This window comes from Gymnodraco acuticeps, unplaced genomic scaffold, assembly GCF_902827175.1.
Source record: "Gymnodraco acuticeps unplaced genomic scaffold, fGymAcu1.1, whole genome shotgun sequence".
Classification (NCBI taxonomy): Eukaryota; Metazoa; Chordata; class Actinopteri; order Perciformes; family Bathydraconidae; genus Gymnodraco; species Gymnodraco acuticeps.
The window spans coordinates 122501-133281 of NW_022991402.1; positions in this window are offsets into that span (position 1 = coordinate 122501).

Sequence of the window (10781 nt, forward strand, 5' to 3'; positions counted from 1 at the left end):
TGTATATGTGTGTTTATGTGTATGTGTGTGTGTATATGTATGTATGTGTATGTGTATGTGTATGTGTGTGTGTGTGTGTGTGTGTGTGGGGGGGGGTGGGCGGGTGTGTGTGTGTTGTATATGTGTGTGTATGTGTGTGTGTGTGTGTGTGTGTGTGTGTGTGTGTGTGTGTGTGTGGTGTGTGTGTGTGTGTGTGTGTGTGTGTGTGTGTGTTGTGTGTGTGTGTGTGTGTGTGTGTGTGTGTGTATGGACGTCTCACTAGGCCGGCTTTAAGTCATTTGTCTTTTAATATTATGTTTTGTTAACTAGACCAGTGGGTCATGTTAAGACCATCTGTTCTGTCGGTTTGGTGTTACAAATATCAAAACTATATGTGTGTGGATAACAAAATACATCGGTCATAAACTAAACTGGAAACTTATACTGGAAAGTATCATTTATTGTGTAAACACTGTCAACTTGACCGTTTCTTTGAACCCGCGCCGCCTAGTGGTTAAAGCACGTTATTGAATGTTGTTGTTGAATTAGTTTTATGTGATGAAAACATTGAAATATTAAGAGTACATACGCAATAGGGGGAAAGTAGAAGGCATGATAGAAATATAGAACAGAACATATCTAGAAGATACTGTAGTGATCTCTACAATCAAACAGTTTAGTGCAGGACGTCCAAAGATATTAACAGGAGGATGTGCAAAACAGACCAAATAATAAGGCTTTATTCAAACATTCAAGAATACTTTAAGTTAAGGTGAGCAGTGTGATTAGCGTTTCTAGGAATTCATTAGATGTTTAGACTAAGCAATACACATTTCGGTTCAATTTGTCACATCATCCCTGCAGTAGTTAACATCATAACACTCACCTCCACCTGCTCTCCGGTCTCTGGTCCCAAGGTCCGTCACCGTAAAGCAGGGATCACCAACTACATGTGTCCAAGGGCCAAAATGTATCAAATAGACACTATCGTGGGCCAGCGATTTTTATATAGTCCACAATGCTAGTGGAGCACGCTCAGGTGCTGCGGACCTCATAAAGCTTAGCAGACTCTTCACGCTAACGAAGCATCACTTCTAGGCAGGTTTGGGAGGGTTACTTTGTAAATGTAATCAGTTACTGAATACTGAATACATGCTCTGAAAGTAATCAGAATACAGTTAGTAACGTATTCAGATTACTTTTAGAATACTTTTGGAATACTTTCTTTCCCCATAACAGATGGGTATGTTTCGGTGAACAGGAGACACGTATTTTACTGTTTAATGGCTTATCAAGAACTCAAACACAACATCTTGGTGTCATTCTGGACAGCTCTCTCTCATCTGCACCCCACATCAAACACATCACCCGGACTGCATTCTTTGTACTGTCTTAAAACCTTTCCTTAGAATATGTTATGAATTGTAAGGTGTCCTTGGTGCTTTGAAAGGCGCCCCTAAATAGAATGAATTATCATTATTATGTATTATCTGAAACGATGTAATAACTTTTAAAACTGTTTCCAGTCACTTGCCCCATGCATTCAGCAGCAGCAGGCCATTCACTTTGATTTGATCCCGTTATAAATGTCATCATCTCGACAATAAAGAAATGCTACATAAACGTTATCTTGCACATTTTATCGAACCATCTCCGTTTCTAACTTTCAATATATTTTAAAAGAGATCTCTCTCTCACCTGCGTGCGGGGGCGGGGCCTCACAGACACGCTGCAGCTCTCTCTCGCTCACAGACATGCTGCAGCGCTGTGCAGTGTGCACACAGTTCTGCCGGCAATGAATATTACATTTTGTGAGGAAACTTTTCCACCAATACTTCCAATAAGTATTCCAAAATGTATTCACTTCAGGTTTACGAAAGTAACTGTAATCAGATTACTCGTTTTTCAAATGTAACGCCAGCTGAATACAGTTAGCCTACTTGATGTTTGTATTCTGATTACGTAACGCCGTCACATGTATTCCGTTACAACCCAACCCTGCTTCTAGGCTACTGTCCCGCAGCTGCTGCCTCTCTGTTGGACTCCGGTACTGCACCTTACTCACGAGACGTTGTAAAAAAAAAAATGGGTGTGGGGCGAACGCAGTAACCACTCCGCCAACGCCACAGTCACCCCCGTCGTGCGGGCCGGATGAGAATGTCTGGCGGGCCGGATGTGGCCCGCGGGCCGCCAGTTGGTGGTCACTGCCGTAAAGAGTCCCCGGGGAAACGGCGAACCCTCTTTTATCGTTCCGGATGGGGTTAAAGAGCAGGATGGAGGCAGGGGTGGTGTTATATCATGTACGTTGATGTTGTTGGTTTATAATGTTTTTCCTTTCATACATTAATTAGGTATAATTTAAGTAATGGATGTTTGTTATTTTCCACTAAATGTTTATTGTTATTTAACTGGTTTCCTTATCTGAGCTTACCATCTGTGCACATGCCACCCCTTTTGATGGTATGGTCCAATTGATGGGCCTATAAAGGGTGGCTCATTGAGGGGAGGGATAGTGCTGGAGACAGTCATATGGGGATATTGATGTTGTCAACCGTGTACCAAGGATGAATACATTCCCACACCGGGTTGTATCAGGACGTTCTGCCTCTGCCTCCTTACTTGGTCGGGCCGCTCACTTGTCAGCCTCACAGGGGGTATCTACAGATAAATATCAAGTCTGACAAAGTACTTCACGTCCAATATATTGCATAGTTTATGTTGGTACTTGACAATCACCTTCCCTGAATTTGACTCAGGTGTAACTCAAGTCTGCTTTAAGGGTTGTTTATATTTCACATCATTAATCAGAATCTGCAAAGTAACTCAAATAAATGTAGTGGAGTAAAAACACCACGTTAACCTCTGAATTGTAGTGGAGTAGAACAAAGTAGCAATAAGTTGCATGTTGTACATGCTGCTGTGTATTACTTGGGATCAATAAAGTATATCTTATTTGATCTGATCTTAAAAGGCGAGACACGGCAGGCAAAAACATCGTTTTTCAAGTACTGGTCAATTTTGAGATTTTGTGCTATTTTGATTCCATAACATGTTTTCTTTCAGGCTTTTGGAAGGAAAACGTACAAAATACACATTTAAGTGTTTATTTTACTATAGTTTGTCTATTTGCGTCTGTAGATTTCTCCTAAATTCACCAAAAGTTAGCATTCTAACGTAACATAAAGTACCACGACCGCTGTGTGCACCATGTCAACAGAGGTATCGCTGGAAAGCTGTGTCTCTCCTGCACAATCTCATCGGATCCAAATATGGTCATTTCCTTTGTATCAGCAACCAATCGGGAAAGCACAAAGGGGTCTTAAACCAAGAAACAAAATATCATTGGCTGGTGTACATTTCTGACAACGTGATTCGTTCAGATGCGTCACGTGGTGTGCTAAAACACTTCCTGGTTAGCTTTCAGCTAGAAATTGAAATCTCAAAATGCCAAAAGAACGGCGAAAAAAACGTTCACAGAGAAGACGACAACAATTGTCACTTGCACGAAGCAAGGTTATAAAAAACAAATGACCCTGAACATGAAATACCTTCACGGAGTGCGTCGATGCGCAAGCTGTCATTCAAAGAACAGGAGGGTTTAGCTAGCGCCTCACTGCAATCTTTAAAGGTCGTTTTCTCAAAATGAGTTTGTTCTCCTACTCTGAGTTCGAAATGTCAACTTCAGTAGCACGTACATACACCAAACCTTCCAGTTATATTCCTATCAATATTATGAAGGATTTTACAGAAGGGTTTGTTCATATATCATTCATAGCCTGAATTATATAAGATGTTATACCTAGAAACATGGCGAAAATGGATATTTTAGGGCTGTTGACAGTATTTTCTGATTTATGGAGTGATAAAAAGAGATATCCAATATCCCTTCTGTAAAAGCCTTAGATACTAATATGACTACAAAATGAAACAAGAATTTTGAATCTGGCTATATCCAAAGTTCAGATTTCGATTCCAGAAATGTGTTAAAATATGTGCATATTTAATGAGATAATGGGTAATTTGCATATTTAAACATGCTATTTCAGAAACTTGTAATACAAAAGCCAATTGCCTTATTGTAAGTAATTAACTGGAGAAATGTCTAGCTGATACCTTTAAGTTAAAAAAATTACCCTATTCACCTGGGGTGTCTCGCCTTAAAGGGCCCATGTCATGCTTTTCCGGTTATCACACGTCCCCTTGTGTTTATCAATCAATCAATCAATGTTTATTTATAGCCCAATATCACAAATGTTACATTTGTCTCAGTGGACTTTACAGTTTGTACAAAATATCAGTATGACAATACGACACCCTCTGTCCTCAGACCCTCTGTCCTCAGACCCTCTGTCCTTAGACTCTCTGTCCTCAGACCCTCTGTCCTCAGCCCCTCTGTCCTTAGACCCTCTGTCCTTAGACCCTCTGTCCTTAGACCCTCTGTCCTTAGACCCTCACATCGTAGGAAACACTTCCGAAGAAAACCCACAGTTTAAAGGGAAAAATGGGAGAAACCTCAGGGAGAGCAACAGAGGAGGGATCCCTCTCCCAGGACGGACAGACGTGCAATAGATGCCGTGTGGAAATTGAAAAGATAATACATTTGCAACATAGGTAGTCCAAATGTTTTGAAATGCATGTGTGTATAATAGGAAGATGAATCCACGAGGATATCCATCCAGGACCTATGATCCAGGACCACAGCCACGACTCAAGATACAGGGCTCGCGATCCAGGACACAGGACCGCAGGATCATCCATGTCTCCGGATCCCGGCGTATACAGACACCAAAAAGAAAGACATTTGGGGAAGCTGGGTTAATGGGAACATGAGAGTACACAGGTATAGACAGAGAGAAGGAAGAAGTAAGATGTCTCCCGACAAACTAAGCCTATATCAGCAAAACTAGGGGCTGAATCTAATCAGCCCTAACTATAAGCTTTATCAAAAAGGAAGGTCTTAAGCGCACTCTTAAAAACGGATAGGGTGTCTGCCGCCCGAACACAAACTGGAAGCTGATTCCACAAATGTGGAGCTTGATAAGAAAAGGCTCTGGCTCCCATTGTACTTTTAGAGACTCTAGGAACAACCAACAACCCTGCATTCTTGGAACGCAATGCCCTAGTAGGACAGTAGGGTATAATGAGTTGTTTATGAAGCTTTGTCTGCATGTAAACGCTCTGCAGAGTCACAAACCCTCAAAGTACACCCTGTAGGGAGTACAACTCTAACACAGAGAAGACCTGTCTGTGCTGCCCCAGAACGCCTCGTTGGAGATTTCTCATTTTTCATGGTTTACTTCCTGGGTACTCTGACGTGGGGACACCCAGAGGCCACACCCTCTGCCAGCCCTTCACGAGACAAAGCTTCCCAAACCTTTCAGCGATGCATGCGGATATGCACAGCGTAGGAAGAACGATGCTGTTCCTGCTTTGTTTGGACCAGCGGGAGATTCGGGTACACAACCTGTAGGTATTCATTGTTGTTTGTGTGTTTATGATGTTTAAAACAAACAAGGTATCTACCACGACTGTTTGAATGGGTAAACGTTTTTCGGACTGCTACGTTGGGATGGCGGAGAAATGCTCTCCGCAGACCCATGCTCACAGCGTTATAAACCTTTTTCTTCCTCAATATCAAGCCACACTTATTGTTTTTACTTCGGCTGTGAGTGTTTGTGTGCTCAGGATGAGTTTCGCTTGTTCTCGCTGTATCGCTGACTCGGAAGCCTGTCTGCTCCTGAAGCAGCGAGCCTCGCAACGTCCCGACCAATCAGAGCACACTGGGCTCACAGGGAGGGGGGGCAGGAGCTCCAACGAGGCATGTAGGACAGAGAGTGAATACAGAGACTATACAGAGAGATTGTGAGAAACCAATGTGAGTTTGGAACATTGAACAATGAACTATTCTAGTGGACCTCAACAATGGCATCAGTAGAAATCCGTTTCAGAGTGGCCTTTTATTGTGGCCAGCCTAAGGCACACCTGTGCAATAACCATGCTGTCTAATCAGCATCTTGATATGCCACACCTGTGAGGTGGGGTGGATTATCTCGGCAAAGGAGAAGTGCTCACTATCACAGATTTTTCAGATTTGTGAACAATATTTGAGAGAAATGGTTATTTTGTGTTTATAGAAAATGTTTTAGATCTTTGAGTTCATCCCATGAGAAATGGGAGCGAAAACAAAAGTGTTGCATTTATATTTTTGTTCAGTGTATTATTGTACTCCTGTCCTACCATCTTCAAATAATCCAAAGTACCCTTTTCTTTTAATTTCCCATGAACCCCTCACCTAAAATATTATTAATTAATAGCAAGTTAATAATCCTTTTATAGAAGCTTTCATTATAGTCCCTACCTAAAATATCCCTCAAATATGTTGTGGTACCATTCACCTTAAATGTTACAGGGTACTCCTTTTCTAAAAGTCTCCACGGTACCCCAAACCCCCCCTACCTTAATACTAATATTCCATTGACAGCATTCCCTGAAATAGTCTGTGTACCACGTGACCTAATGTCTTCCATGGTCACACTTCCTTAACATATGTTATGGTATCCCCTTTCTTCTATCATATAACATTGTACCCTTCACAATGTTCCAGGGTACTCCTTTCCTGATACATTCCAGGTACCTCTGCGTATATATTACATCATTCCTGATGCATTGGTATCTCTATCATCACATATGTTAGGGTTCCTATGACCTTGTATGTTCCCATGACCTTGTATGTTCCCATTGCAGAGGGTGTCGTATTGTCATACTGATATTCTGTACAAACTGTGAAGTCCACTGAGACAAATGTAACATTTGTGATATTAGGCTATAAATAAACATTGATTGATTACCTTGTATGTTCTAACTGTCACGATCTGTCTTTATGGTGTTTTGTCTTGTCTTGTTTCATGTTTTATTTTGTAAGGTCTTCACCTCCTGTCTTGCCTGTTTCTGTCTGCGTTGTGTCTTGTTTGGATCTGTCTGTAGTTCCCTGTCGTTAGTTTCCCTGGTGTGTCTGATTACCCAATTGTGTTCACCTGTGGCCCCTGTGTTTTCTCCTCCCTCCTCACCTGTGTCTTGTTTCTGTGATTAGTCTTGTGTGTATTTAAGTTCTGGTTTTTCTGTCTGTCTTTGTCGGTTCGTCTTTTGTCATGACTAGTTCGTCGGTGAGTGTTCTGTTCTGTGTTTTCACCTAGCCTTGAAATAAAGGTACTTTCACTTTAATCTGCATTTGGGTCCTACCTGCTTCACACACTGTGACACTAACCCTATGTTTCAAAATGTTTTCCATATGTAACAGAGTTATAAAGGTTGGTGTAACATCCTGGTTAAATTGGAGAATTACGCCATCTGGTGTTACAAACGCGTGCCTGCATTGCTGTAGCTTTGTTGTTGATCTGTTGAGAAACGCAGCTCACGTGTTCCTTTTATGTGTCCATTGAAACGCAGGGAAATAAACACCAGCTCTGAGTGGTCTGTTGCCAAGGGGACACTACACCGGGTTACACATAGTAGTTCCTAACATATTCCTTTCTCTCTTCATTTACTTCACAATATCTTCATGAATAATATAACCTGCTTTTCATCTGAAATGAAAGACACGTAGTTCGCACTCTGTGAATAAGCTTTATTAATAATGGATGTGTTCCATTTGAAACTCCCTTTGGAGAGAACACAGGGATTTTAGCCTCTGCAGACCATTTACATGCACTAACACCTACATAACTACGGGAGAGGAACACCACAGAAGAAGAACAGGGCCTCAAGTAGATAACTGGGATGTTTCATATCTATGCTCTAAATCTCAGTGTTATGAGAATATGAATATGGAGGTGTGAGTATCTCAGGGTGTTTCTGAGGTGAGATGACTTCAGACGCCTCAGTGTTCAGATCGATGTAAGTCCTCTCCTCTGAGCGATGGATAAACGGGATCATATTAAACCTGAGTGGGAACAGTTTTGTTTTTTATATAAAGATCAGCTCCTGAGGATCAGCGATACAGACATCTTTAATCTGCAGAGCGTGGATGTCTAAGATCCTCTCAGACACAGATCTGTGAGGGTAACAACGTGCGGGGGAGACTAGAACACTTCTCTCTGTATCGCTCTTCATCTGTCTGTGTTTATTATGACAACTTCAACTGGTATTGTTGATAATACTTCATGTAGATTTGAGATAAAGCAATTGATCCACTTCCTGTCGTCCTTCTGCCGGATATCACTGATATTTGGGGAGAGTAACGGTCCATCTCTCGAGAGACCAGATGCAGTTCATCATGTCTGACATTTGTTTTAACTAAATAACGTTGAGATCCTTTATTCCTAAAACCAAAATGACTTTATTTCTGTGGTCTGCAAAACAATGCATATCCTTTTCTTTGTTTTGGTCATTAGCTAAAAGCTCAAGTGTGAGATATATCACGGGTTAAGGGTTCGGCTCTGTGATCGCCTCGCTGCACACGATCACAACAAGCTGTATTAGAATCACACTGCTCATGCGTCAGGTGCTTTAACCAGGCACACATCACCATTTCAGACAACACAGGAAACCTGATACAACAGTTCAACCCTTTCATAGACACAGCAGTGAAAGGTCTGATAGTCCAACACAAAACAATGAAATGCTGATTCTTCTCTGTGAAATAAAGGAAGACCAAGTCAATAAATAGGATCAAATATGTTTGATTATGTAGATATTTTACCTTGAGTTCCTCCGGATTGTGAGAAACAGCGACCTCCCTGTCAGACCCTCAACAGGAGATTGACCAAACATTTGACTCTGAAAAACAACCTGATTAGACATCTATTCCATCAGCTTGTAAACGCAGGTGTTTGTGCGTTATCTCCCACAGGAAGTCACCTGTTTATTATCTCTTGTGTGGTTTGTCACCAGGCAGCAGTTTGTCCTGTCAGGTGACGAGCTGAGGTTATCAGATCCTCACACGCGCTCTGACTCGGGCCACACACACCTACTGCTGTCAATCACACACAGTGTACCGCTCTGACAGTGTGTGTGTGTCCTTCCTCTCTTTCTGTGTCTCCCGTTGACCTCTCTAAAGTCTGAAACATGACAAACATTTTAATCACTGCTGAGTGTGTGTTTGTGTGTTTATGTGTTTACAACAGCTGCTGTAGCATGTCTGAGGGTGACACACACACACACACACACACACACATACACACACACACACACACACACACACACACACACACACACACACGCACACACCCCACCGTGCATTCATACATGCCTGTCACATTCCATTCTCAGTAAAAATACACCACAAAGGTCAACAGGGGTAAGCACTGTGCTTCCTGTTTTAGCCATTGGTGTGTGTGTGTGTGTGTGTGTGTGTGTGTGTGTGTGTGTGTGTGTGTGTGTGTGTGTGTGTGTGTGTGTGTGAAAGTGAGATGAGTTCATGGAGCAATGGCATATGTACCTACCTTTTCACATACCTTTAGGACCTCTAGAAAGGCTGGTCCCTGCAAGTGATAATCAGAAATGTGGTCCACAATTCAAACAAAAACCAGTATGTGTGTGTGTGTGTGTCTTTAAGACGGGCTGCGTGTGTGTTTACCTGTGATTTGTTTTGTCTTCATTGGAGAACAACAACAGCAAGTTGTTTCAGGAGCCTTTACATGCATGTTAGTGTCCCCTGGACATTAATGACTCAAGTGAGCCAGCCTGTGTCCACCTGCTCTCAAGGTGAGTTTGTTTTAAACTCTGAGTAAACAGAGCCTTGTCCAATGTGCCCTTTCAAAGTAAAAGCCTTTAACGCTGACGTTCAGCTGTTTGACTCTGTTTGACTGATTCATTTGAAATGAATAAATGAAGAGTTTACACAGAAGTCTCCCAGTTTGTAGATTGAGTTCATCGGAGCGTTTCAGGTGGGAGTCTAATGTTCGCCGTGAAGGACGGACGCTCGCTCCATTAAAGGGAACACTGTCAGTCAGAAAGATCCTTTCTACACACAGTGAATATCTGAGGTTACCTACTGTAACCCAGCTTCTATGAGTATTGGCGCAGCCCTCTAAGGCTATCGCTATTGGGTTTACCCTTCTGCGCCCCCGCGCAGTACTGAAAACACTTGTAGTCCACGCCCACCCGCTAGGTGGGCCCCACCCTCGGGCCTCCTTCCGGTATAAATAGGGAGATTGCCCAGCGATCTGCTCCCATACAATATAACTTTTCTTCAGCTATTCGTAGAGCCAGTGGGGCCCGGCGCTTAGAGGGCTGCGCCAATACTCATAGAAGCTGGGTTACAGTAGGTAACCTCAGTTCTATTTCGTATATGGCTTCGCCCTCTAAGGCTATCGCTATTGGGTTAAGGGCGAAGCATGATGTAGTCTGCGCCCCACTGGGTCCGTCCAGCACTAGAAGCACAGACACACCTGCTTAATAACACCCCCTGCCTGTTGTGCCATGCGTAATGGCGCATCACCGTCCCTGGAGCAAACATACCTGTTTTCCTGACGGGGTGAAGGCTGGGAACAATACATACCGACCGCTGTGAGAAAGTAGAGACGAAGGTCCCACCTTGTCCTGCGATCATAGAGGGGGAACAGCCGCTCTCTCCGTGTCAGCCAGGTAGGAGAGCTCTCAACTGGATCTCTGACGTCACTCACTCTGACCAGGCACTCCCTACGAAGTGTGTCAGAGGAAGGGGAACGTCCCTCTCCTACGAGGGGAAAAAGGGCCGCTCTCTGTGTGCCGCGAGGCAGGAGAGAGGCGCACAGCTGGATCCCTGACGTCACTCACTCTGACAGGACACCCAGTACAGGGCGTGTCAGAGAGGAAAGGGAGAC